Below are 8,086 nucleotides of genomic sequence, written 5' to 3'. Positions count from 1 at the left end.
ATGAATATTGTCCAGTTTAAAAGAAGAACTGAAGAAGCTCTATTCTCTCTCTCGTTTACCTCTGTCCCTTCGCCTGGGTACGGTGTTGATTATTCACTTGATTTTATTGCATATAAGCAAAATACTGTTCTCTAACCTCGGAGACATTGTTCACTTCGAACCAGTTCAGACAATTGGGGTTCAGTGCCCCACTATTTCATAGGATGCAAATAGATGGCAGCATCTTGAAGTTTCAAATGTGTGAGGATCTTAGGAACACGAAACTCCCGTACCTTTACCCCCCACTTTTTGTTTAAGAATGGTGCCCAATTATTGGTTTCTTGGTCATTAATGAAGGTAAAGTTTTCGAATACTAATAAAAATTAATCTGTACAGTTCCTACCTATGAGAGATGTGAGGGGCTCAGTACTTTGTATGGAAATGTACCTTGTAAGGTAATACCAACGGTTGTGCTAGGAGTCATGTTCGACTGCTAAATTTTTTCTCAATTAAGGATACTCATTTTATAAGGCTGGGTAGAACCCCGCTCACGGCTACAGAAACAGAATAAATAATTATCTGTCAGAGCAGGATTCGAATGCGGGTCCTGGAAGTTAGCAGCACTAAGCTTTACCTCTGAGCCACTCTGCTCCAGTTTTCGATGTTTAAAATTTTTTTTTTTTTTTTTTTTTTTTTTTTTTTTAATCTGGACATACGGAGTTGAGCTTTGGGGCTCCACTAAACCATCAAACTCCTCCAGAATCCAATCCTTACAGTCCAAAATCCTTAATGCTCCTTACTTTGTCACAAATCAAGTCATCCTCCATCAGGACCTCAATATTCCATATGTTGCCGATTTGGCCAGAACCAGATACCGTTCCTTCCATAATAAACTTCTCAACCACCCAAATCCACTTGTTTCTAACCTAGCTTCTCCTTCTTTACCTAATAATCCTCCTAGGCGTCTGAAAAGAAGATGGCCTCGAGATCTTCTCCTCTAGAAATGTTATTGGAGTTCTATCAGTGGGTAGATTCTCCACATGTTTTTATCATGTCACTATGTCACCTACAGCAAATTTACTTGTTGTATATATGTGTATGCAGTTGTAAATATCAATAAATAAATTATTAAAAAAAAAAAAAATTTTTTTTAAGTATTTATTGTTGATAATATGTTGATAGAGGGAAAAGCTGGTGGGGGTGTGGTCAAAAGTGGAATTTTAAAATAATAATAAAAACGCATTAAGATTCTCTACCGACTACAATTCAAGAATTAGATTCCCTTCAGTATAATTGTTTGTACTTAGCCCTGAAGAAGGCCGAAACGTTACCATTATAAAATTAATGTCCTTTGACTTTTAATGAACATTTGTAATCGACTGAAAAAACATTAAAATTCTTTCAGAATTTATAATTTTACTTTTTAAGACATGGAAAATACAAAAAATTTCAATTCAAATTGAATTGTAAAATCGTTGTACGGCAGCTTCTATTGCTTTTCTCCTGAAGCACTGACTTGATTTTGATTTTTATATTTGGCCCCAAAGTCACAGGAGAACGATTGTTTTCGGAACTCTACATTACCATCCCCGATTTTTATTTTCATTTTTTTCAGTTATTGCCGGTAAAAAGTTTCATGTGCCCATATCTCATCCAATTATGGAGATAGAAGCCTAATTTTTTTTTTTCTAGAATTATTTATTGATAAATATTACATCTGCTACAACATTGTTGGGCAATATGTAATAGTGATAATTGATTACATTTATATTAAAATAAAATAACATAAGAATACAAATAAATAAATAAATGAAAATAAATAAAATCTCTCTTTAAATATATACAAACAGAAGGATAAAGAAATAATCGAACTATGTAAAACAAATAATAAATATGTATTGGAAGATGGTCAGGGTTGCGGTCAAAGGAGAAACAAAAATAGTTTACAACTATTTATTTTCCTGTATAGGAAGATGGTCAGGGTTGCGGTCAAAGGAGAAACAAAAATAGTTTACAACTATTTATTTTCCGACTTTTCGCCCCACTTTGCAGGGCTTCATCAGGGCTAAAAAGATACAAAATGATAAGAATAAGAATATTCTTATCATTGTATCTTATCTTTGTATTTTTATTCTTATCATTGTATCATTTTGTATCTTTTTAGCCCTGATGAAGCCCTACAAAGTGGGGCGAAACGTCGGAAAATAAATAGTTGTAAACTATTTTTGTTTCTTTTGTATCTTTTTAGCCCTGATGAAGCCCTACAAAGTGGGGCGAAACGTCGGAAAATAAATAGTTGTAAACTATTTTTGTTTCTCCTTCAACCGCAACCCTGACCATCTTCCTATACATCAGTTTTACGGTCAACATATACGAAATAATAAATAAAATAAAATAAAAATAAATAAAATAGTCTCCAGTCATATTTACACTTAAAGACTAATAAGAAAAAAGAATCTGTAGCACTACAACTCATGAAGGGTCAGAGGTTCAGTGCATTGTAAGGAAGTACTTTTACTAGACTAACGGTTGTGCAAGGAGGTCATTTGGTCAGAATCACGCTCGACCTTCAGATTGTTACCCGATTAAGGCTACTACTGTACCCAATTTATGAGGCATGGTTGACTCACGGCTACAGTGTAACAGAAGACAGTTTTTTGCCTAGTCGGATTCGACCTTGGTCCTTGGAGTTTGTAGCGTAGTGCCTTGCCACATTGACACAACGCTTCTCGGACTAATAACGTCTGTGTAGGATGAAGAATTATTCATGACTCATCGTGATTTTGCTCAACCTAAGCTAAAATATTGTTGCTCTGAGAAGCTCTGAACTGAGTCTCTGGTTCACTATGAAATTTGTTCAAACACTAGCATTCTATATCCCTACTAGTTATTGGACTGCCAATAGATAGCAGGAGTTTTAATTTTCTCTTCAAGTAATTATTATGAACAGTTTTGAGTTATTTTTGTCAAACTACAGAGGTGCTACGAATTTAATTCAGCCAAAAAAGGGTGCCGGAAAAATAGTTTTACTTAAAATTTCACAGCGAAAAATGTACGGGAACTGCTGTATTATTGGAATTAGTGTGGTGTCAACTGAAACATGGCCACCGTCCAAGAACTGCTCTATGGATATGATAGATCCACTAATATCTAGGTTCCAGATTTTGGATTAGGGCTTTGTTTTTATAAGACAGTTAAGAAGATGATGGCAAAAAGCCTTTGAATAAATAAAAAAAAATCAACAAACAATGTTATGAACATTTTCAATGATAAAATGAAAATTACGGTCTAAACACACTTCAATGCGAACTGATGTCCTTGCAGTTAGAATTGACCTATAATTTTACGGGAAATTATTCTTCATAATCAGCTTCTATTCATGTTATTTCCTGAAATATCTCAAAATAATATTACTTTCCTCCGTGCAACAAACGTTCATTTATTTATAATAAATGGAATATGGTCCGGGTCCGGCCAAATAAAACTCAAATAGTGAATGGGTGTACTGTTTTTATTTGAGCCAACGTTTCGCCCCACGTTGCAGGGCTTAGTCAGGGCTAAAAAAGATTCAAACGCTTGATATAGTTAGTTATAAGATGCCCACTTTCTTGTCATATCTTTTATTCTTGTTTTTCTGAATTCTCACCCCATATTTAATTATTTTTATATTTACTATCCTTCCCTTTCATTTATAATCATGTATCTTAATTTTTAATTTATATTCATGTGTTACCACCTACTTAATTGTACTTATATTAATTTACATATCTCTGTATCCCCACTCATTTGGTATATTGTCTTTCTTAATCACTTACATTTATCATATCCCATTATTTTAACTTTATTTTTCTATCCATGTAAATTTTAATTAAAATTTTTATAATATTGTAAATATTTCTTCTCCCCCTCCATTATGTATATTATCATTTATTGTTTACCTAATTTTAATATTTTTTAAATTTTTTACTTTAAAATTATTTTCTTTATTATGTGACGTACTTAACTGCCATCCCCACTCCTCCCAATACAAACGGTTCACTCTGACTTTGACTTCCATTAAAACAGGTATGAATTCTATCTCGTTCACTTTCATTTGAGTTTATTCTTATCCCTTTTCATCTCTTAATTCGTACTTTCTTTAATATTTCTTCTCTTTATTTGACTGTTACAATTACCGTTTTCATTTATTTTTTATAGCCTTTAATTTTTCTCATTAAATTTTACGTTTCATTGTATACTCTTGTTATTTTCCACTAATTTTATTTATTTATTTTTTTTTTTGTAACTATGTCAAGTGTTTGTATCTTTTTTAGCTCTGACGAAGCCCTGCAACGTGAGGCGAAACGTTGACTCAAATAAAAAAAGTACACCAATTTACTATTTGATTTATATTTGACCGCACCCAGACCATATTCAATTTATTGATACACAGAAATCTTCTAGTTTATTTATTTATTTTTCTTAAATTTATAAAACAATTTTTATTATAAACGGTGCAAAATAAGGACAATAAATGAATTCATTCAATTATGACAGTACAGGCATCCTCATATACATTATTTCTCAAAAATGCTTTTCCATCCATACGCCATATTTTCATATATCTTAATCGATTGAAAAAGTGGTTGAAATAATAGGTCGATGACTAGTCACAATCTCACAAGAGCAAAATAATAGAAAGCTATCTTTATCAATCAAGAAGACAATAAAATATTGAAGGCATTCCTTTCCGACTAACCCGCCCTAATAAACCCCGATTAGGAACGGTCCTGTATCACTTTTGAAACATTTACATAAAACGGGAAGAGGAGGCTTAAATTAGGTTATTTGTTAACTCCAGCAGGCCGTTTTTAATTTTAGCCAATTTTTCATTGTTGCTCGGTTTGACTAATATTCTAATTTATTTCTCCTGTTCCTGTTTTTAAAAAAAGGGGGTTTCAGTACGCAATTCCATGCGACTAGACTATACTACATTAACTGGGCTCATCAACACCATATAATGCCACAAGGCAATCAAAGGGATAAGATGCAATCAAATATAGATTTCTAGTATCTATGAACTAATTATGTTGTTACTGTTAATGAAGTTTACGGAAAAAAAGGGGGTTTTAGTTTATTACCAGCAGAACGGTCCTTTCCCGAGTCTAAGGACCAAACGAGTAGCATTTCCTCGTATATGAGGATACAGAGGCAATTATAACCGCAAAGTTTTATTTATTCTTAGTTATATATTTATCGTTGATAATTGCCCACACTCAGCGGAGAAGGGGGTGAGTTAAAGGAAAAAGAAAAAAAATAATAATGACAAAGGAGAAAAAAACAAAAACAATAAAGAATAAATTACTCCATAGGCGCCACGTTATTTTTTTTTTGAAATAACGAAAACCCCGAAGCATTATGCCCACAATATAACTAAAATATACCCCTATATAAACAATTGTTGAATTATGACCACTGGCGAATACCTTTACATGTAGAAAACTTGTGGGTGTTACCTACCCACCTGTTGAATTATCGTAATATTCCATGAACAAAAAAAACATAAGTAAATTGTTTATATAACTCTGTTTGTTCTTTCTTATACATATACACTGCACTTGACTTGTTAATTTTTTTTTGTTGTCCAACAAGTTGGTAGGTAACACCCCTAGGTTTGCTGTTTGTCTACATGTAGGTATTAGCGTGAGTGGTCATTGTTCGGCAGTTGTTTATACAGGGGTATAAGGTAGTTATATTGTGGGTATATTGGAGTCCCCAATTTGAAGTTATTCAATATATATTTGTATAATATATATAATATTTATATAATAATATATTATAAATATATTTCATATCATAACTCATATTTCAAAGCCAAAAAATATCGTGCTGCCTAGTGAGCGATTTATTCTTCATTGCTCCCCTCCCCCCCCCTTTAGTGATTACCTCTTTTATCTCCGCTAAGCGTGGGCAAATACAAACGATAAATATATAACTAAAGATAAATCTAAATTTGCGGTTATACAATTTCATCATATGCCTTGATTATTTAAGAAGAATATAGTGATATGTATCGAGGTATTTACAATTATTAATATTATATATAGGAAGATGGTCAGGGTTGCGGTCACAAGTGAAACGAAAATAGTTTACAACTATTTAGGAAAATAAAATAGTTGTAAACTATTTTCGTCTCACTTGTGACCGCAACCCTGACCATCTTCCTATATATCAATTTTTACGGTCAACTATATATACATATATATTAATATTATAAGGTTCTTTGCCGTATATCTTGTCATACCTGTCTGTGCCTTCCAACAAAGGGCACTTCTCAGGTGGTTAATGGACAGCTGAAAGGGTCCTGAGCAAATCTATGAAAAACAGATATTGCCTGCTGGATTTTTCGGTAGCCAGGCCGATTATAAACAAAACTTGTACCAAACACTTTTCTAAATGTAACACCCCCTGTATTGTATTTTTCTTGGGCGTGGCAGATGATAGCCAATGAGGAAATAAGATTCCCAAAAGGCGACGCCTCTTCTTGAAACTAGTGAGGGCAAAAATAAAGACAAGATATTGAAGACGAAGAGACAGAAGTGGTTGAGGTACAGAAGTAAGAAGACCGAAGAGAGAGTAAGATGCACTTCGACCAGACCTAAGAACGGCTATGAGATCTGGATGCCATCCCTTATGAACAAGATGACACTCACGTTAATACACGCACCAACCAACTCAGCACTCATCATATATATCTAAATTAGGTAATAATGTTATAATCGATATTTTATTGCAAACCAATTTTCTGAATCATTTCAATATAAATTAACACTTTGTTCCTTGATATAGTTTATATACTAGTATATTACCTAATATCACCCCTTATTATATTATATAATTAATGTTAACTGTTGTGGCCACCGTACTAAGGAAAGATAAAATATATTGTTTTATTGTTTGTTATAAACGTACGCATATACGTATATATATACTCATATATATTTACGTGCCAGTACGCACAATAAATGTGGTTTATATGTATCTATTGAATACAGTTTAGGAATCATACAGTGTGAGTACTACGGCTTAATCCCATAGTGCGTCAGGGACCAAGTCGTCATAGTGAGCTCTCGGGACCAAGTCGTCGTATCCAGTTAATGGGACCAAGTCCCAACTGTTTTGAGTTCGCCGAAGAGCCTTCAGTAAGTGCTCAACCCAGAGCGGGACCTTTTAATATAATCACTGAATGAAGACGAGATGTAGAGCTTGACAGGAACATCAAGGAATAAATATCGTGAGTTCAAGACTCCACCATATAAACTTTTTTTTTGTAATAGATTAAATATTTTTATCTTTTTGATGATATCTATAAGAAGCAGTTTGGTTTATTTCAATTCATTTTATTTTATTTTGTTAAGTTACACAACTTAGAGATGCTTATTTCGGCATACATGCTGTTATTTGGGACTTTTTTTCTTTGTTAACTAATTAAATAAAGACTTATTTGGTTACTATTTTCTTTTTTTATTTAATACCGGCCGTTAGTATAGATAAGTTCACTATTGAAACCCCACTGCCGCCACAGTAACAATATTTTTTTAATACAAAGGTATTTAATTGGTAACTGGTAAACAAAAAAAAACCTTTGGAAAAGAATCCAATTATAATAGTATTATTGGAGAAGTGTGTCGGGGGGTGCGGTCAGCAAAGAACAACATAAATAAACAAAACTCTATTTATTTATTTTATGCCGACGTTTCGACCTGAGTTTCAGGTCTTCATCAGGGCTATAGAACAAAAGAGATAACAACATTTAGAGAAACATACAATTGAAAAGGAATAGTATACAAACAAATTTAGAATCATACAAAATATTGAATTGCATCATAAATGATAAAAAATTGATAGCTGATAATTGAATTGTAAAAAAAAATTAATTGATTGATAATCGTGGAATTAGATGATGACAATTTTCATTGTCTGTCATAGTGTCCAATTTTTAGATTCAATTTATTTATTTATTTTTTCAGTTTTTTAGATCCTACTTGCATATTTTATATTATACGTATCTTCATACCTACATGACATTATATTTCATCTGTCACTGTTTTCAATTTACTACCATACA

This window comes from Halyomorpha halys, unplaced genomic scaffold, assembly GCF_000696795.3.
Source record: "Halyomorpha halys isolate HHAL.00 unplaced genomic scaffold, Hhal_1.1 Scaffold89.1, whole genome shotgun sequence".
In the NCBI taxonomy this organism is placed as follows: domain Eukaryota; kingdom Metazoa; phylum Arthropoda; class Insecta; order Hemiptera; family Pentatomidae; genus Halyomorpha; species Halyomorpha halys.
Note: the sequence above shows the minus strand (reverse complement) of the source record.